Genomic DNA, 21993 nt, shown 5'->3' with positions numbered 1-21993 from the left:
TCTGCTGGGGATGATTATGCAATCTTTTTGCGTAAAGCGGACTACGATCGTTGTGTAAACTAACCTACCTTTCTTTAGGGTATTATTTTACTATGCTTTGTTTTGCAGGGTACCCCAACAAAAAAAAAAAAATTTAAATATTCTTTCTTTAAGAATGCTTAACAAGGAGAATTTGGACCTAATTGAACTTTACTTTAAATCATTTAAATTTGTTTATTTATTTGCATGAATTGAGAATCTTTTTCTCCATTGCATAAAAAATGAATTTCAAATGAATTTCTTCTCTCTCTGTTCAAACTTCTGAGTCTGGATAGAAAGTAGCGCTATCGGCAGGTCTCTTTGATTATGTCGACGGACAGCCAAAGCGTCCTCCCTGTTACCGCAAACCATCCCTAATCCTTTTAGGGATGACCCATGAGTATGCGTACTGTTGGACCCACGCGAAACTCCTTATTTCACATGTGGTTAGGTATATCCATGCTCAAGGTTCAAGGGTCCCTTAAGAAGCCAATTCTCTATTTGTGTCATAGCCTATAGAACCTATCCTTTAGGGTTGTATGCACCCAATGATGCTGAATCATTCCATTAAAATGAATTATGTTGTGATGTTGTGCGCATTCACGCATTCATCCCATACTTCACAAAAAAAAAGGGGTCTGGAAGATGATAAAAAAGAGAATCTTAAAAAAAAAAAACATTCCATTTCAAAGTTGGAAAATCACATTTTGGTCCCTGAGACCTGAAAAATTACATTTTGGTCCCTAGACCTGAAAATTACATTTTGGTCCCTAAGACCTGGAAAATTACATTTTGGTCCTTAGGCCCAAAAATTCACATTTTGGCCCCTAAGGCCCAAAAAAAAAAATTTTTTTTGAGAACTTAGGGCCTTTCGAAAAGTCGAGGTGTCCAGCCTTAAGCACTCTACCTTACATATCACATCCCATTGGGTCCTATCCTAAGTGTCCTAGCATACCAACATTACCCTACCACACAGGGTCAAACCATCCCATCTCACAGGGTCAAGTCATTCTTCCCTATACCAACACTACCTTACATTGTTTGGTCATACCACCCCACATCACAAGGGTCAAGTCCAAATACCTTACCCATACACTAGCCTACCTCACACTATCTCACATACCCTATGAAAACACCTTATATAGGATAGTCTAATCGTTTTGACTATGTCCTTTCACAGGTACCCCTCTAAAGACCACCTGTATCCGAAACACCAACTGAGCTCTCACCCACAAGTCCAACAACCCCGACTGCACCAATGGCATCACTGTCTGACATCCAAAATCTCATGGAACAACTCGAAGCCAGAATAGAGACTAGAATGAATAAGGCATTAGCTGCCCAGAGAACTGCCCTAATAGCTGAACTAGGTAGTGGTAATGGAAATAGGGCTTCAGCTGGGGGTAATGATCCTGCTGCCTCCAATCAGGGACTGGTGCTGCACCGACGTCCTCAAACCCTGCCCTGGATGACATGCCCTCTGGAACTGCTTCTGAGCTGGAAGCTCAGAAAATGAGAGAGAAGCTGGAATTGTTGGAAAGGTCTATTACTGCCCTCAAGACACACAAGGAAGTGGTGGACATGGACTCCTTGTCCTTGTTCCTCGAAGCAAGATTACCTACAAAATTCAAGATGCCTAACATGGACAAGTTTGACGGAACCACTTGTCCCAAAACGCACTTGAAAATGTATGTGGGTGCCCTCAACCCGTTTGGCCTGAACAGCGAGCTCCTTGCTCAGTTGTTTCAGCAATCTTGGACTGGTGCTGCATTAAGATGGTTTGTAAGCTTGGATCGTTCCAAAATGAAGAATTGGGAGGACATATGCAATGCTTTCAACACGCAGTACCATTATAATATCAAAGTGGATGTTACCCGGAGGGAGCTGGAAACCACTAAACAAAAGAACAATGAGCCCTTCTCCTCGTTCCTTTCGAGGTGGAGAGCCAAAGCTGCTTAAATGATCAACCGACCCTCTGAACAGGAACAAGTTGACATAATAATCAAGAATTTACTGCCTGTCTACCAGTCACAGCTTTAAACACAGTACTTGCCTACGTTCCAATCGCTCATTGCAACTGCAACTAAGGTGGAAGACTTAATCCAGTTGGGTCAACTCAAAGAAGACTCATACAAGAAGCAGAATCATGCTGGGTCCAGTTAGACAAATGAAATAGCCAGTATAATCCCCACGAATCCTTTACGTGTTGGGAATTTGGGAAACAATCAGCCAAGGAGGCAATATACTGATCTCGGCATGCCAATCCTTTTGGTGTTCCGAGAAGCAGTGAAAGCAAATTTACTGAAGCGCTTAGAAGCAAGGCCATTACCAAACCCCCTGCCCCTGAATTTCAAAGCCAATGAATACTGTGAGTACCATCAAGGACATGGGCATAAGACCGAATCATGCTGGACTTTGAAAAACCGTCTACAAGACCTGGTTGACAATGGGTCCATCATCCCTAAGAGCAAGCTGAACATCAACCAATCCCTTGCCTAACCATGGGATTAATGCAAAAAAAATTGCTGAACAAGAATCGTTCGATCCTTTCGAACTTTTCTTAGAAATGAATGAAGTTTGTGTCTGAGAAGGTTGAGATCAAACCTCCAAAAGAACAAAGGAATTGTTCAAGACCAACAACAACTTGTTTGATCGATTTTAGCATCGAGAAGAACAAAGTCACTACAGTCAATCCAATCCTAGTCCATCACAGTCCACCTAGAGTCTATCTTTTAGGGTCTAGTTTTTTCTTTTCATTTTCATTTCCATTCAAGTTTTCATTCAATTCAAATTTATAAATCTAAGTGTCTTTTGTACACAAATTTTGTCTTATCAATAAAAAGGGATCAGTTTACGTTCCAATCATGTTTATACTCTTTCCCTATCCTTTCCTGTGAAAGCAAAAAAAATAAAAAAAAATAAAAAAAAAAATAAAAAAATGATGATAAAAAAAGATAATAAAAATTGGCAAAGAAAAATGCATTCATTTGCTCTACATCAATCAAAGTTGGGGGCATCCTAAGAAGCACCATCAAAGGGGAAGTTTTGAAGGGTAATCATGGAAAGGATCCAGCAAAGGGTATGCAAGACTTCAAACAGTACCGAGGTAAAGCCGATTGAAGAGGTTAGGGCCAGAATGGTTTCTCCGAAAACCCAGGAATGGAAGATGCTCCGACAGAGAGGTGTCTGAATTTTGAGCCTAAAAGCGACAGAATAAAGAAGCTATGTTTGGAATTGGGTTGGGTCTGCACGAAGCCGCAATGCTATCCATACACTACTCAAGTCATCTCAGAATCAAGTTGCCTCGAAATTCTTTATGGAGAGGCTGCTTCTAAGCAAGCAAAAGGAAAAACGGGACAAAAGGAACCCCTGGTCAAAAGGAAGCAAACAAAGCAAAAAAAAAAAAAAAAGGGTCAAAAGGAACTTCTGCACAAAAGAAAGAAATCAAGGACAAAGCTACAGGAAATCAAGTTGTCAAAAACGGGTCAACTGCAAGCTCTGCGTTAAATTCAAGCCCATCAAGGGTAGATGACAAATCATTTCAGCCATAAGGACAAAGACCAAGCGGCTGCTCACATTTTGAAAAAACAAGTTAAAAGAAGCAGTCATTTCCACAAATTGGATGACAACAAACACCTTGAAAATCAAGCGCCAGGCATGGCACAAGTACAAGTGTCCTTATAAACAAGGATCATTTCTCAAAACAAAGAAAAGGAAGAGTCTCCTCAAAATTCCTTATGGAGAGGAGAACCATTGAGGAAATAAGTTTCAAATTCGGAGGAAGATAAAGTTCAAGAAAAGGGATCAAATTAACCTCAAGAATTCAAACATGGCGAAGCCACAAACTCAAAGCATAAAAGCTTCTTCAACACTCAAGCCACTCAAGTTACCACCACAATGTGGGTATTCAAAACTCTTTGTGATGAATACAAGTCATATTTCAGTCAACCAGTGGTAAAACCACTACAATAACAAAGCCAGATTCGCCTAGGGTCATCACTATCATACGAGCTTGAGTCAATAAGTTGATTCAACATCATCAAAGTCGGGAAGGAATCCTATAAAGACATCAAGTCGGGAAGGAATCCCGCAAAGACATTAAGCCGGGAAGAAATCCCGCGAAGAAATCAAGTCAGAAATGAATTCTGTATTAATATCAAGTCGGGAAGGAATCCCGAAGAAATCAAATCGGAAATGAATTCCACAATCAGCATTAAGTCGGAATTGAATTTTGCCCCAACAGCAAGTCGGAAATAAATTTCGCACCAAGACGGAAAGGAATTCCGCACTAATATCAAGTCGGAGATGAATTCCGCACCAGCCGAGCACGAAGTTCGCATCCCGGAAGGAACTACGAAAGACCTGATTCTCCCCATCCCCCGAAGAGTTCTTGGAGATACGTAGGCAGCCGCAAAGGCGCGGTCACAAACATAAGTTTGCATCATAAATAGCATTTTCTCTTAGCCAATATAAAAAATAAAAAAAAAATAAAAAAAAAGAGAAGAAAAGAAAAATAAAAGCTGGAGTTGAAAACCCGAAAGGACGGCTTCAGGCAAGAATTGAGCCCGCTAGGCTGAAAACCCGAAAGGGCGGTCTAGGCAAAAGTTAGGGCAAAGAGCCTGCTAGAGTCGAAAACCCGAAAGGGCGGCTACTGGGCAAAGGTTAAGGCAAAAAAAAAAAAAAAAAAAAACCCCTTTCAAAGGTCTCCTTAGGAGTATATAAATCATTTTTTCCAGGAATCACTGAGTTCCTTCGAGTCAAAATTCGCTACAAGAAAAATTTGAGTCTCTAAATCGAGTCTCCAATGAGTCTCTAAAATCAAGTCTCCATCACCAGTGGTCATTCCACAACGAGTCACAAAAATCGAGTCATTCTCAAAAGTTCGTTTTGAAAGTGTCACTCTTTGAGTCATTCCTCAAAAAAAAAAGAGAGAGAAGAAAATGTCAATTCAGTCCCCGGGGTTTCCAAAACAACCCTAAAAAATGTCAAACACAATCGTTGAGAGGTAATTCTTTAATACCTCGTCTCCATTCGGACCATTGTTTCTCCGATCCTTTCAGACGAGCGATGTCATCCACATTGTCCGTTTCCTCGAGTCATATAAGTGGCTTTGTTCTCTTTGATTCCTCAATCGATTGGACAAGTGCAACACCAATGTTTTGAAGTATTCCATGGTCAGCACCATTCTGGGGGCAAGAAGTGATAAGAACCTTCACCATTCTCCCATCACAGAAGTAATCACGGAATTTTTAGTCTTTCATTAAGAAGAAATTCTATTTCAGCTAATAAGGGCATCAATTCTCTCAAGCAGGGGGCAAAATCCTCCAAGTCGGATTCAGGGGCAAGTGTTATAAAGAAAAAAACATACACAACCCAGGGTGAAACCCAACCATCGTCAATCTCTTTTACACAAACCTAGGGTAGAACCCGGTAATGGTTAACCTTTTTTTTACATAAAACCTAGGGTGAAACCCTAACCAATAACCAACCATTTTTCATCCAAAACCAAGCCATTTGATCATTTCGACTTTAGGTGGACCCTTGGTTCTCAATGAAAAAAACAAAAATAAAACAAATCTCTTTTCAAGCCCTTATTAAGAGGCAAAACATCTTTTTAAGTCCTCAAAGAGGCAAAATCTCTTTTCAAGCCCTCATTAAGAGGCAAAACATCTTTTCAAGTCCTCTAAGAGGCAAAATCTCTTTTCAAGCCCTCATTAAGAGGCAAAACATCTTTCCAAGTCCTCTAAGAGGCAAAATCTCTTTTCAAGCCCTCATTAAGGGGAAAACATCTTTTTCAAGTCCTCTAAGAGGCAAAAACATCTTTAAGTTGCAAACATAAATCCATGCATTTGATCATTTCATTTCAAAGAAAAAACCAACGGCGGGGTTTCCTCCTCTGCCCATCCTCAAAATTTGCTCCTTCAGACAGCCACTGGCTCTCATAAATCATTTTTATGATAGCCAGTGGGGGGCAACTGTGAATACTCAAATTTTGAGGCTCAAAAAGTCAGTTTTCTCGGATTGCAAACAGTTCGGCCGGACCGGAGGTCATTTTGGAAATTTACCAGAAGTATGCCAATATAGTACTTAAAACGTCCGGGACATCGCGAGGATCGCGGAACTGGTCTCGGAATATTTTTTGGAGGTCCGGAACTCCCGAAAAAGCCGTCAGAACAAAAAAAACGGGCGAATGGACAGGATACGGCGGTAGCGGCCGCCCTGACCGGCAGCAGCGGCCGCCTTCCCCGGCGGCAGCTGCCGCCCTTCAGTCCGAATTTTGCCTATAAATTCAGCCCCGGCACTCCGTTTTTACTCACTCAGTCTGTGTTGACGGACGCTCCTTCTCCCTTACGCTCCTTGCGATTCTTTACTGCTTTTTTGCATTTAGCATAGGCTTTTGTTATTTTATTGTTGTGATACTTGGTCACTTAAATTAAATTAAATTAATCAATATTCCCCAAACGAAGAGCTTAACTTGGAGTTTTCAAGCTGAAGCTAAGAAGCGGCCGTCGAATAAATCAGGTACATAGCTAAACCCTGTCTATTTAATTTCGACATTTCATGCATATTTCTCTTCTACTCCCAATTCTACAACTGCATTCATGACATCAACTTTGGCAAATAAACTGCCTCAATCAAACACTGTTCAAGCTTAAACGCCCGGTTAATTAATAATCGTGGTGTTAAAGCCTAAATCCGACAATATTGGCTAAAGCCTAGTTAATCAATCACTATGGTGTAATTGCCTTTATTTCGAACAGTTTGGCTTAAGTCCTATTAATCAATAATTGTGGCTAAATAGCCTTAATTAAACTCGTTTTTCTTGGCAATAAATTGCTTACATTGCAATTCAATTGATCTCTTTTGGCAAACAAATTGCCTATAAGTAGATTAACCATTTTTTTAGCGACAAATCGCTTAAATCGAAATTTTGGCTAAAAAGTCTTCAAATAATCACTTTTGGCAAATAAATTGCCTCAAATCAAGCAATTTTGGCGACAATCGCCTAATCAACACCTTTTTGGCAACAATTGCCTAAATCAATCTTTTTGGCTAAAAGTCTTCAATCAACATTTTTGGCAATAAATGCCTAAATCAAATCAATCAAATTTTGGCAAAATGCCTAAACAAAATGCACGAAGCATACACACACTCATGCATTAAGCATACCCATTCAAAGCCCTTTAAAAAAGGCCTATCGAACTACGTTGACTTTGATCTTCCATTTAAACGGAAGTACGTAGGCACGTTCGGGATTTAACCCCGGGCGGCAAGTCGAAATCACATAAACATTTTCATTGGTCTAATTACATCATCTTCCTTGCAAAACATTCATTCATAGGTTAGTTCATCAGCATGACATAGTCTCGGGATCCACCTCGGGTTCGTAGACCATGTCTTAAACATTAGGATAGTTAATCTAGCAATTAGGTTAATTAAAAATTGGAGTCACTTAGGATTTTTTCCTAGTTTACCCTAAAATAATTAAACAAGGTGGCGACTCATACATTCACGTGCATTTCTGCCCTTAGTCATATGCATTTGTATGCTTATATTTCAGGGGGAGGGGTTCACAGGCCCCTACTTATGAATCGTTTGATCCCTTAGGTCTTGGGGATAAACAAGTGGGCTTGGCGGAGGATAAGTGCATTTTGGGAATGGTGGACTCGGAGTCGAACTAAGAAGATGAGATACAGTTGATTCGATGGAAGTTGCAAGATATGTCCTCTTCCACCCGTCAAAATGACTCAAGCTCGACTTCTCACACTGGGACTATGCCTCTTATCCCCCAGCTATGAGACGAAACCACTCCCAAGAAATTTCTTTAACACCCACCGCCCAGTCCCGAGAGACCCGATGGTGGATGTCACATTTGGTGCCGGAGATACCGCCCTAACTTAACATATAAATCATAAAATCAAATTATGAATTAGAAGTAATTAAGTATTCACAAGTTTAACGAGTAATTTTTTTTATAATAATATATATTTGTTTATGAAAAACAATTTGGGAAAAATCCTACAGATTAACTGCAAGAGTTTCCCTTAAACTGAGCTCACAAAAAATGTGAATACCAACTCACTTCCTAATCCAAACTACAACTCCCAACAACTCCAATAACGATTAAGCAACACAACAACACTTCTATATCTTCATAACTGTATAAATTCTCAGGAGCATTTTAATTATCATCAATTAAATGCATTCATTATATATATCAAGTCCTAATAATCTTAATCATGCCAACTATCTTAATAATATTTTATATTCAATAATTTAATAAATCTTATACCTATCTCCACATATATATATACCACAAAATAATTTTATAATAACATGCTTACATTATAAACCAAGAACATAATCTCCAAAAATTGTAATAATTATACATGTCATACTTCTTAATTACATAAAAACTAAATCTACTACTACCAAATAGTCTCTTCTGCTCTGATGCTACTCTTTTAGTCTTTAAGCAGCAAACACAGTCTCCAACCTACGCGTGATAAAATCAACGTGCTGAGTATAAAACTCAGTAGTGCTCATAAATCACAAACATACCAAATGTTGTGATGACAACATACTTAAAACACAAATTTCATAAAATCATTTACAATCATAGAATCATTAAATTTCAACATACATTAACATTTATAGCATAAGAAATATCAAGTAAACTTACAATTAATAACATAAATAATTTAGTTCTTTACACCATAAATCCTTTACTTAAACATTTATTCACAAATGAACATGCTATTAACATTTATGCACCAACACATCATGCTTTGGAAATTCATTTGATAACATAATGATTTATTCCAAACTAAGATGTATTAAAATAATGCATTCTCATTAATTTAATTTTCTTAAAAATATTTTTCAAGGGGCTCGCATACACTTAGGAGAAATAGAAATAGATAGGTTTTCATAGCTTATTCATAATGGCCTTATGTTGCCAACTTATTCATAACATATAAAGCGTGTCCCCCCTAACATAAGACACCCACATGCCTGTTTTCGTACCGCCCCCGAGCGACCCGAAAAATGCTCACTTTTTGTTTTGATTTTAGAAAGTATCTTATTTTGAACAAGTAGTGACAACATTTTATTGGATACGATGCCAATAAATCGGTCTTGTAAAACATTTTGAGTCGCCACCCATTTTTTCGGCAATGGGACCGTTTCTAATTTTATTTTATAAAAATGACTCCATTTTAAACCCAATTTTGGTCAAGACCAAATTATTTAGAAAACTGGTCAGATGCACCAAGGCGATTCTGGGTAAGGGAATTGGGTACGTCGGCCCGTTAGAAGCCGACACCGGGAAAATTCGGCCTCTTTTAACCTACGATTTCTAATTTATTTTAGTTAGAAAAGCCAAATTATTTATTTATTTAAACCCAACCCGAATGAATCGAACCAAGTTCTTATATGAAAAATTAATTAATCGTCCCAATCATAATCAGTCATTGCATACATAATCATCCAAATCATCCAAACCATCCAAACCAAAGCAGTTAAATCAAATAAATAAAAAACCCGCTCTTGCCTTATGGTTAAAGGCCGGCTACAAACCGAACCTAAAAATACATTCTACCCGATTTAAATTCAACCCAAAAACCGAAAACCCAAAATCATGCATAATTATATTTTAATATACTAAAACTTAATTAAATTACAATCTGTTCATAATTGGTCATCTTCGGATTTATTGAAAAAATTAAATTTTATTTTTGTACAAAATTTATTATTTTTCGAAAGAATAAAAATTATTTCTGGAACCCAAGAACAGTCGAGTCACGCAGCTGTTCTTTGGAAGAACAGTCGCGTCACGGACCCAATAGCTGCGTGATGCAGCTGTTCTGGGTAAAGAAACGAAATTTTGGACATGAACAGTTTCGTCACGCAACTGCCAGCTCCGTTACGGATCTACTGGCTGCGTGACGCAACTGCTCTGGTCCGAACTCTGTTTTAAATTATTTGTTTAAAGCTTTTTTTATTTAAATATATTTTAGGATAACCTCGAATGACCAAAAACGAACAAAATACAATTCAATTAAGATTAAACTACTAAAACAACAATTCAATTAAGATTAAACTACTAAAACAACAATTCAATTAAGATTAAACTACTTAAACAATAATAAAATAAATAATCAATGAATAAAAACACAAAAAGTGTAAAGGAATTACCTAATCCTCAAATTGAGGATTGTAAACGGCTTAACGAACGATGATTAAGGCGATCCAGAAGCTTCGTCACTAAGGATTTAAATATTCACTCTTTTCTCTCTTGATTTTCTCTCTCTTTTTTTTTTTTTTTTTGGTTTAATTCACCTAAAGTTGATCTCTAATGGCAATTCTCCTTCAAACGAACTCAAAAGAGCTTCTGGAGGAGAATGTCGCCGCAGGGTGTGTTTTTAGGGTTTTTAAAACGCTCACCAAAGTTGTTTTTTAAAGTGAGAAAAAGATCTATTTATAGAAGTACGGCAACAGAGCATAGCTGCGTCACGCAGCCGTTAGCTGCATGACGGAACTATTCAGACGCGTGCGCAGCTCACTTGTTGTACCACAACTACGTGTCGTTTAGCATAAAAACGGCATGTCGTCATTCTTGACGAGGACATGCAGATCTGAGTTTCATTGGAGCTATGTGACGTAGCTATAGTGCCGTCACGCACCTTCATAGCTGCGTGACGCAGCTCTGACCCAGTCAGACACTTAAAATCAATTTAATTTAAATCCTTGGATTAAAGACTTCTAGATAACATTAACCCATTCATTCCACATTCTCGTATCATCATTGGATCAGGTGGGGGCCTAAGACACGCGTCAATAGTGCCTAGCATATGATCATAGCTTCTTATCATAATGGCATCAAATGCCGAGCATGCTCATCTTACATAATAAATCAAATCTTACAACAAATGCACACCAAGTATATTAGAGCCCAAAATCTTTGTTTTATTTCTTAATTCATAACATTTCTCATACAAACTTATTTTTCTTAAGTCTTCTTGAAATCATAATGGAAACTTATTTTAAATTTAAGTAATTCATGAAAATTTCTTACTTAGGCTTAATTACTTATTATAGAAAAAATTTCTCATAAACTCATTTTTTTCTTTTTGGCTTTTCTTAAAGTCATAATATGATTCATTATAAATAAACCTTATCAATTAAATCATATTTCCCTTATGCAATTCAAAGCACATCTACTTAAAAATACCTATTTCTCATAACCTTTAAAACATAGGAAATTTTATCAAATGTATCATACTTATGAAATATATATGTGTAGCATGACATAAAAGGTTCAAACATCACTTAATAAGGCAATGAAGTAAGCCTTACCACCCTAGGGTGGTTCAGCCTCTTCATGCAAAATAAGGGGAGGGAGTTTCCTCCTTTATTCAAACATCCTAAACCAATTCCACACTTTTCTCGAAAATTTCCAACAATTTACTCATAGGAAAAATTAGTAAACATAACATATGTACAATATAACTTTAGTATCCATTAAACATATCCATAACAACACTTTTCAAACTTATGTCTTATTTTCATCAAATAAATCCTAAAACATACAAATAATCAAGAGAACTTCATCACACATGATTCATACATGCCTTTATCCAAATAAACCTATGATTCATACATGCCTTTATCCAAATCATAGGTTTATCCAAATAAATATACATGCCTTTATCCAAATAAACCTATGATTCAAGACATAGGAAATTTTCAGCATTAAAATAACCTTGACCTTTTCTGTGTTTTTAAGACATAACTTGAGTTATAGGTCTTTAAATTGAGCAAGTTAAATTAATTAGAAAGCTAAGACAAAATGCTACAAATGTTATGAAGGGACCATAGCCCAGATCAATCTGTAAGATAGTAAACAAAAGCTAGGAACATAGACCAACAGTCCAAACCCGATTCAGCACAACCAAGTCCAATGTTTATTTAATTCCTACTTATCAAAACACTCAAATTAAACCAATCCAAATCCAGAGAAGTCTTAAGATACATGGAAACAACTTTCATGAAGAACTCAGAACATAATCTTACCATTTAGTGGTCAAAATGGGCACTCAATTCAGAGATGCATGTGGCCTAGCATAACAGAGTCAGTTTGGGTGTTTTAGCCATAAGTTGAGCTATATGTATCCAAATTAGACACAAGAGGATGGGTTAGAAAGCTAAGAAGTAGATCTACAACTTTCATCAAGGACTCAGACACAGATGGAAAATAAAATGCATTGAGAAATAGTCCTTAATCACACCCAATAATACATTTAAATCCTCATCATGCATCAATCACACTAATTCCCTAATTTCCCCACATTTTAGCTTACTTTAGTCATGGAAAAGAATATGAAAGACAAAAAAAAACAAGGTAGAGGTTTCTACCACATACTAATACTCATCAAACATCATCTTAAAAGCATAAACCAACAAAGAAATCAAGAAAAAAAAACTTAAGGCCCTTTTCATAGGTAGGTTCAGCCACTCTTGGAAGAAGAAGAAGGAAATGTTTTCCTCTTCAATCAAACATATAATCATACTTAGAAATCACCCAAGAGCATGTTTATACAATCAAAGTTCAACAATTCAATCATTTCATACAAAATCCCCAAATATACACATAATAACATAAACGCACAAAATAAAAAATTTAAGATAAGTGTGTTTATGAACACTAACCTTAAAAACACACTTAGCAAACCTAAGTGAAAGCTCCTTAAGCTTTAGTCTTGCCTTGGTCTTTGGTAGAAGGCTCTCCACCCTTTAGCTCAAGTAGTAACTCTCCAAATTTTCTTGAAATTAGTCACCAAAAACCACTTCTCAACCTTAATTCTCTAGGATTTATTACTTAAATCAAGTTGGATGGAAAAGATTTGGTGGATTTAGTGAGTAGAAAGTGAAGAAAAACAAAGAGAAGGAGAAGAGGAAGTTGACATTGAAATGGAGAAGAAGAAGAAGAAGAAGAAGAAGAAATGTTGCTCAAATAATTGGAGTTGACCTTTCTAAAGTGATCAAAGGGTATTTACGTCTTTTTCCACAATTGAATGGCTAAGATTAAGTTAATAGTAATCTCATCTAATGGCTAAAAATATTCTCCAATTAAATTCCTTCAAAATATTATTTTTCTCTATAAAATTCTTAAATTTACTCCATAAAAATAATTCCTCAAATCTCCTTAATTAATATAACACCATAATTCACTAATTATCTAAATTCTCCAAAAATATTCATTACTTACTTTCTTCCCATAAACACCATGCAAACATGCTCTAAAAATATTAAAGAAAATATAAAACATATATAGTAAATTTTCCAGACCAAAATAATACCGACTCCCAGATTGGTTGTACTATTCACATATTAGTAAAACTACTATTTCAGATACAGAAAAATTAGGGCGTTACAATTTCCAAAGTCTAAGGAGAGCAGGCCTGCTAGCTTTAGGCAACAAAATGTGAGGGTTAGGGATTTGAGCTTTATATTGATCGAGAGCAATCTTGAGGGTATTTGTGCTCGGTTCTTCATCCCCACGGAGTATAAGACAAGGATTCCTCCAACAGGGATGAGAGTTAATGCTAGGTTAGACCGACAGACTTTAATTGTCTATATGGAGGATTGTCGAGCGGGCGTGAGGTTTCCTCTTCCGAGAATTCTTTCTTCCTTTTACAACGAGTGGGGGTGACTGTTGGTCAAATCGCTCCCAAAAGCATTTGGATGATACTTGGCGTGTAAATCGTGGCCCGCCAAGAGCATTTTGAGCTTAATGTGCATCATTTGCATGCTATGTTCAATTTTATCTAGAGAGGGACGAAGGATCACCCTTATCTTTCGACTCAGAAAGAATGCAACCTGTTTCCTTTGAAGAGCTTATCGATCAAAGGGAGATGGAAAGAGAAATACTTTCTTATCAGTCACCCTAATGGTTTTGGGGTGCCTTCCCAATGGAGTTAGGGGGCGCCCCATCTTAGGCATCCGCGGGACTTACCTGCCGTAGAGGTCAGGCAAGTTAAGACCATGAAATGGCATGCCTTGAATGCTCCTCCCTTTGATGGATTCTAATATCCCGATGGGGGCAAGACCTTGAGCTTTAAGAAAGAGGAAAGCACAAGAAACAAAGGGTGAGTTAGATCTTCTGTGTTGTTCTTTTGACCCGTTACTGACTATCTTTATTTAACTCATTTCCCTTTTGTAGAGATGCCTCCCAGATTTACAAAGGAGATGAAAGAAGGTATGGCATTGCATCAGGATCGACTAAAAGCTTCCCGATCAAGGGAAAGCCCAGGAGGAAGCTCGAGGCCCCAATGATTTGGTTTGGGCAGACTGAGATGGCGACTATGGTGTTGCCTTTGCGCCCTTCAACAACCTAGCTATCAAGGCTCGATCCACCTGGTTTGCCAGACTCTAGTATTTTTATTCCCCCTTCTTCTCCCCAGAAAACTACCGAGTGGAGGAAGAGAAGTAAATGATAAAGGGGGGGACGAGGAGCCACCTCTCTAGTGTCCGAGAAAGGGCTAGAGTTTCGTACCTCGGTGAGGAGGAAATATAGGAAGGACGCCTCTGCAAGTAACGGCGAGGTTGCTCAAGCTATTGCCGCCTAGTATGCTTTATCTGCTGATTTGGTGCAATTAGAAGGCCTAGAGGAGGAGTCATTCTTGGATCAGATTGACAGTGGGCTTCTTATGGTACTTGTTATATATCTTTTTCCAAAGTTCATTTCTTCTTTTCTTTCTTCTTCTTCTCTTTTCTTTCTTTTTTTTTGATTACTTTGCTATTTGATTCAGTTGGTGAGTGCTCACAATGACACACACCGCCATGTGAGAGAATCACGAGAGCTAATCATGACCTTGAAGTCAGATTTGGAAGCCGAACAGACTAAAGTAGAGAAACTGGAAAACAACATCCAGACTCAGGCTTTAGAGCACAGTTGCTTTGTGGGGAATTGGAAGAGAAAATCGAATCCATTACCAAGGATAGGGATGCTCATCTTGATTCCTCCCTCAAGCTGAGCGCTGGAGTTGAGCAAGAGGAGGAGAACATCACTATTATATGCTTTAAGTTGATGTGGCTCAGGCAGAGACTAATGCTGATCTGGCCATTTGTTCCATGAATGATATGCTTTTGCATTAGGCAGATCTTATAATGGCCGAGCTTCGCTTGAGATTTCCTGATGGGGATTGGGATTTTGTGCATGCTTATAAAGATCTGGACATTAAGGAGGAGGTAGCTGTGGATGCTAGTGTCTTGGGTGAAGATGCACAATGTCCAGCTGGAGTTGCACCCTCTGGACTTGAGGGGTTTCCAGGGGTGTCAAATGCACCGGATCCTACTACTCCTACCGACTCAGGTGTTATTGTAGTCGAGCTTGCACTTCCTACTAACGTTGTTGACGACCGCCCTATAGAATAGATCTTGCTTTGTTTTCTTCTTTTTTCTCTTTTTTGTAAATCACTATTTCATTACATTTTATAGGAGATCCATCCCATTTAAAAGATAAAAATGCAGAATTATTAAGCAATCTAAAATGTAAAAAATTAAGTGACTTTCAATATTATAAAACTACTTTCCTTACTAGATTAATGTTAAGAGAAGATTCCAATCAAGCCTTTTGGAAAGAGAAATTCTTAGCCGGATTACCTTTTTTCTTGGGTGAAAAAGTTAGAAATTATATAAAACAACAATTTGGCAATCCAATACCTTATAATAAATTGACATACGGACAGTTAATCAGTATAATTCAAAAAGAAGGATTACAAATTTGTCAAAACTTAAAGCTTCAAAGAACTTTAAAATATGAGTTGCATAAAACTAAACAAGAATTAGGATCTTTTTGTAAACAGTTTGATTATGGCATGACATCTACTAAACAATGTAGAGGTCAATGTCCAGAACCAACTAAACCTAAAAAACACTATAAAAACAAGTATTATAAAAAGCAATATAAGTCTAAACCTAGTCAAGATAAATATTATCAAAAAGAAAAATCAAAACCACATAAGAAATATAAAAGAAAGCAACCATATAAATCTTCAAATAAAACTTCTTATAAAGATTTAACTTGTTATCATTGTGGTAAGAAAGGTCATACGTCAAAATTCTGTAGGTTCAATAAAAAATTAAATGCATTAAATTTAGAAGAAGAAGTGTTAAATAAAATTCATGAACTGTATCTCGATTCAGACACCTCAGAATCAGAGATATTAGAAAGTGAAAATCAAATTGATGAACTAGGAACAACAACTAGTTCTTCAGAACAAACTATAAACATGCTTACTAAAGATCAAAGTACACTTTTGGAAGTAGTAAATAATATAACTGATCATGAAACTAAAGCACAACTTCTTAAAAAATTAATAAAAAGTTTTGAAGAAGAAAAAGAATTAAAAGAAATAACCCCTAAACTACAAACTAACACTTATGATTTGACTACTATATTAAATAAAAATAAAAAAGTAGAAATAGAAATCTCCCCTAAAGAATTGCAAAAAGAAATTAGAAATCTAAAGCATGAAGTAAATGAATTAAAAGTACAATCCCAACAAAATACTAAGAAAATAAAATTATTAGAATCTCAAATCATATCTAGTTCTTCTTCAGAAGAACCAGATGATGACATAAAGGACGAAATAAACCAATTAGAAGAAGATGAAGAAGTAAATCCTAATTTTCTATTTTTATTGCAAGAAATTACTTCGCGAAAATATTTGGTAAAAATAAACATTAAACTAGCAAATGATTTTATTATAGATGCAATAGCATTATTTGATACAGGAGCAGATTTAAATTGTATAAAATCAGATTTAGTACCTAAAAGATATTGGTTAGACACTAAAGAAAAATTAAGCACAGCAAATAAAACTAAATTAGATATAGTAGGCAAAGTAGAAGCATTAATTGTAAACCAAGATTTAGAAATAAAAACAGTATTTTTAATTTCTCCCCAAATCAGTTATATGGTAATTTTAGGAACACCTTTTATAAACCTCATAACACCCTATTCAGTTAAGGAAGATTGTATTAAATTCAAAATAAGAAATAAAAAGGCTAGACCATAATTTACAGAGAAACCTAGAAGAAAAAACTTAAATTTACTAAAAGCTCATTCTATTAGAACAATAGAAATCAATTCATTAATAAAATCCAAAGAAGAAGACTTAAAAGATTTAAAGAATAATATGTGTTTAAAAAGAATTAAAGAACAACTAGAAACCGAATTTATACAAAATAAAATAAAAAACCTACAAGATTATATGGAGAAAAAACTTTGTGCAGATCATCCTAATGCTTTTTGGAATCGCAAACAACATATAATTGATTTGCCATATGAAAATAATTTTGATGAAAAAACCATTACAACTAAAGCTAGGCCAATTCAAATGAATCCTGAATTAATAGAACATTGTAAAAACGAAATCAAAGAATTAGAAAATAAAAAATTAATTTGTAAATCAAGAAGCCCATGGTCCTGTGCAGCATTCTATGTTAATAAAAATGCAGAGATAGAAAGAGGAGTACCAAGATTAGTAATAAACTATAAACCATTAAATGCAGCATTGAAATGGATAAGATACCCAATTCCAAATAAAAAAGATCTTTTAAAGAAATTGTACAATGCTAATATTTTTAGTAAATTTGACATGAAATCAGGTTATTGGCAAATACAAATTCATCCTAGAGATAGATATAAAACAGCATTTACTGTCCCTTTCGGCCAATATTAATATGATCCTAGCTAATTAACAAGTACTCTTGCAAATCAACAAGGTAATCTAGCGGAAAGCATGCAATCACGGAAGTACCCGTCAATCCCTTTAACCCCCAAGTACTCTTGAAGAGAAAAAAACAAGGAATTTAGAACAAGAATCAGAAACTTACCTTCAAGTACTCTTGAAAACAACTCTGAAATTCTTGGCGCAATTAATCTTGTAGAACTCACAAGCCTAATTACTAAGGTAGATATGGTGCTGTTCATGCAAGGATGAAGAACACGGTTTGTTCTTGAAGAACAAAGAAAAACACGTTGGTTTTTAATTCAAATTAATGTTGGCTGCCGTGCCGCTCGTACAATGCAATATAAATAACCTAAGCTAACCCTACTTTAGCTATTAACTTAAGTTAGCCCAGGCCTAAACCTAATGTGGCCCAATTGGGCTTAATTAAATACAAGTCCAAACTAATTAATTAAAACAAGCCTGACTTAAACATTAGCTAATCTAGGGTTGGCCCAACTCTGGAAAATAAGCCCAACCAACCTTACACTAATTAATTAAGTCCACTAAAGAATTAAACAAAAACAAGACAAATGGGCCAGAGGCCTTACACAACCCATACTTAAGCTCATAATAAAATAACAACTCCTGAATTTGCCTAAGTATAGAATCATGTAAACTTCATCAACAGGCAGCCTCTTTGCACGCCTCAAGTACCATAACAAGCTTTGGTGCTTCTTCAAGTTCAATCTCACATCTTGCATAATTATGATCTTGAAGCTTCAATGTGATTTGTTCTTGAGTAAATGCATTCAAGGCTGCTCGTAGCTTGGTTGCACGAGCTCTTGTGATTGGTCCCACGGGTAGAGCTAGAGGATCCTTCACCTTGCTCCCTTGATCCGTATCATTCCCTCCCTCCTCAAAAAGATTTGTCCTCAAATCTGAATCATAATCAAATGGAGAAAGGTCAGAAACATTAAAGGTAGCAGACACGCCATACTCACCTGGTAGATCAATCTTGTAGGCATTGTCATTGATCCTCTCCAACACTTGAAAAGGCCCATCACCTCGGGCAGCAAGCTTTCCCTTCCTTTGGTTTGGGAATCTTTCCTTCCTCATGTGCACCCAAACCCAATCTCCAGGTTGAAATACCACACGCCTCCTTCCCTTGTTGGCACAGTCGGCATAGCTTTTGTTTTTCATGTCTATATGAGCCCTGGCTTTAGCATGTATCTCCCTGACCAATTCAGCCTTCTTTTCACCATCTAAGTTAGCAATTTCACTCAAAGGCAAAGGAGATAAATCAAGTACAGTCAAAGGATTAAAACCATACACAAGCTCAAATGGACTATAACCACTAGAAGAATGTATAGACCTATTATAAGCAAATTCAATGAAAGGTAAACAATCCTCCCAGGTTTTCAGATTCTTACCAACCACCGCTCTAAGCAAAGTACCAAGAGTTCTATTGACGACCTCAGTCTGGCCATCCGTTTGGGGATGATAAGTAGTAGAGTACAGCAACTTTGTACCAAGCTTACTCCATAAAACACGCCAAAAATGAGAAAGGAACTTGGCATCACGGTCGGAGACTATGGTGCGTGGCACCCCATGCAATCTCACAACCTCCCTGAAAAACAACTCAGCAACATGGACAACATCATCACTCTTAAGGCTGCAATGAAATGTGCCATCTTACTAAACCTGTCCACAACAACAAAAATACTATCCCTACCACGCTTTGTTCTGGGCAATCCAAGCACAAAATCCATAGAAATATCAGTCCAAGGCAAAGTAGGTACAGGTAAAGGCATATAAAGGCCATGAGGCATAGATTTAGATTTAGCTTGCTTACATGCAATGCACACACCACACAATTTTTCTACATCTCTACGCATTTGTGGCCAAAAGAAATGTTCAGCAAGTATATCATATGTCTTAAGAATTCCAAAATGCCCCATAAGTCCCCCATAATGTGATTCTAACACAAGCAATTCTCGCATAGAACATTTGGGTATACAAAGTTTATTTCCCTTAAATAAAAACCCCTCATGCCTAAAGAACTTGTTAAAGGCCCCATGTTCACATGCACTCCAGATAAGACCGAAGTCATCATCATCAACATACAAGGATTTTATATGCTCAAATCCTAACAACTTAGCATTAAGAGTAGTAATTAAAGCATACCTCCTAGAAAGTGCATCAGCCACAATATTTTCTTTTCCTTGCTTGTATTTAATCACAAAAGGAAACTGTTCAATGAATTCAATCCACTTACCATGTCTCTTGTTCAACTTACCTTGTCCCTTAAGGTGCTTTAAAGACTCATGGCCAGTGTGTATGACAAATTCTTTGGGTAGAAGGTAATGTTGCCATACCTCCAATGCTCTCACTAAAGCGTACAGCTCCTTGTCATAGGTTGAATAATTGAGCTGCGCCCCATTGAGTTTCTCACTGAAATAGGCAATAGGCTTTCGTTCCTGCATCAACACTGCACCAATACCTACACCAGAGGCGTCACACTCAATCTCAAATGTTTTATCAAAGTCAGGTAAAACTAAAATAGGAGCAGAACAAAGAATGGATTTTAGAGTATCAAATGCCCTTTGTTGCGCTTCCCCCCATTTGAACCCAACTTCTTTCTTTACCACCTCTGTGAGTGGGGCTGCTATGGTAGAGAAGTCCTTCACAATCCTTCGGTAGAAGCTTGCTAAGCCATGGAAACTCCTCACCTCAGATATAGATTTAGGAGTTGGCCATTCACGAATTGCTTTAACCTTCTCCTCATCAACTTCAATCCCCTGTGCACTCACAACAAAACCAAGAAAAACAAGCCTATCTATGCAAAAAGTGCATTTCTGTAGCTTAGCATATAACTGTTCAGCTCTCAAAGTTATCAATACTAATCTAACATGCTCAATATGGTCATCAATAGATTGGCTATAAATCAGTATATCATCAAAATAAACCACAACAAATTTGCCTAGAAAAGCACGTAAAACATGGTTCATTAATCTCATGAATGTACTAGGTGCATTAGTTAGACCAAATGGCATAACCATCCACTCATATAAACCATATTTAGTCTTAAAGGCAGTTTTCCATTCATCACCTAATTTCATTTTAATTTGATGATATCCACTCATTAAGTCAATTTTAGAAAAGTACTTACTACCATGCAGTTCATCTAGCATATCATCTAGCCTAGGAATTGGATGGCGATACTTAACTGTGATTTTGTTGACAGCTCGGCAGTCAACACACATCCTCCAAGAGCCGTCCTTCTTAGGCACAAGTAATACAGGAACTGCACATGGGCTCATACTCTCCCTCACAAATCCCTTAGACAACAGGTCATCAACTTGGCGCTGCAACTCCTTAGTTTCCATGGGGTTGCTCCTATATGCTGGCCTGTTAGGAATTGTAGCTCCAGGCACAAAGTCAATCTGATGCTCAATGCCTCTTAGGGGTGGCAGTCCGCTAGGCATTTCATCAGGAAACACATCAGAAAACTCCTGCAATAAAGAAACAAAACTAGAAGGCAAAGAAGAAGTGTCAATGTTAGTCAAGTTAAGCAAAGTTTCCTTAAACCGAATCATTAAGATTGGTCTACCCTCACTAACACTACTGCGAATCTCTCTCTCTCTTACATACATGTTTTGTTTCTTTCTTCCCTCTCTTGTTGTTTCACTCACCAATGGGCCATTCAATTGTTTCTTTTCACTCTTGGCCTCTTTTTCCCCTTTTTCTTTATCTTTATTTTCTCCCTCCCCCTGAATACAATTCTGCCCCTCACTTTCTAATATCCTCTTTTGGTCCATATAGACCTCAGGTGGTGTCAAAGGAGCTAGAACCACATGTTTACCCAAATAGGTAAGAGAGAACCGGTTGGTGTACCCATCATGCTGGACTCGCCTGTCGTATTGCCATGGGCGGCCTAGAAGAATATGCCCAGCTAGCATAGGTACTACATCACAAGTGACCTCATCCTTGTACCATCCAATGGAGAATGGCACCTTCACCTGCTTGTTTACTCTCACAGAACCCATATCATTGAGCCATTGAAGCTTATATGGCCTTGGGTGATGTACACATGTCAAACCCAATTTCTGCACCATGCTCAAACTAGCTACATTAGTGCAACTTCCACTATCAATAATCAAAAGACATACCTTGTTAAGTACCAAGCATCTAGTATGGAAGATATTCTCTCTTTGTTCTAAGCTCTCCTCTTGAA

This window comes from Jatropha curcas, chromosome 3, assembly GCF_041381405.1.
Source record: "Jatropha curcas cultivar XTBG-Jc1 chromosome 3, XTBG_Jcur_1.0, whole genome shotgun sequence".
NCBI classification, from domain to species: Eukaryota; Viridiplantae; Streptophyta; class Magnoliopsida; order Malpighiales; family Euphorbiaceae; genus Jatropha; species Jatropha curcas.
Note: the sequence above shows the minus strand (reverse complement) of the source record.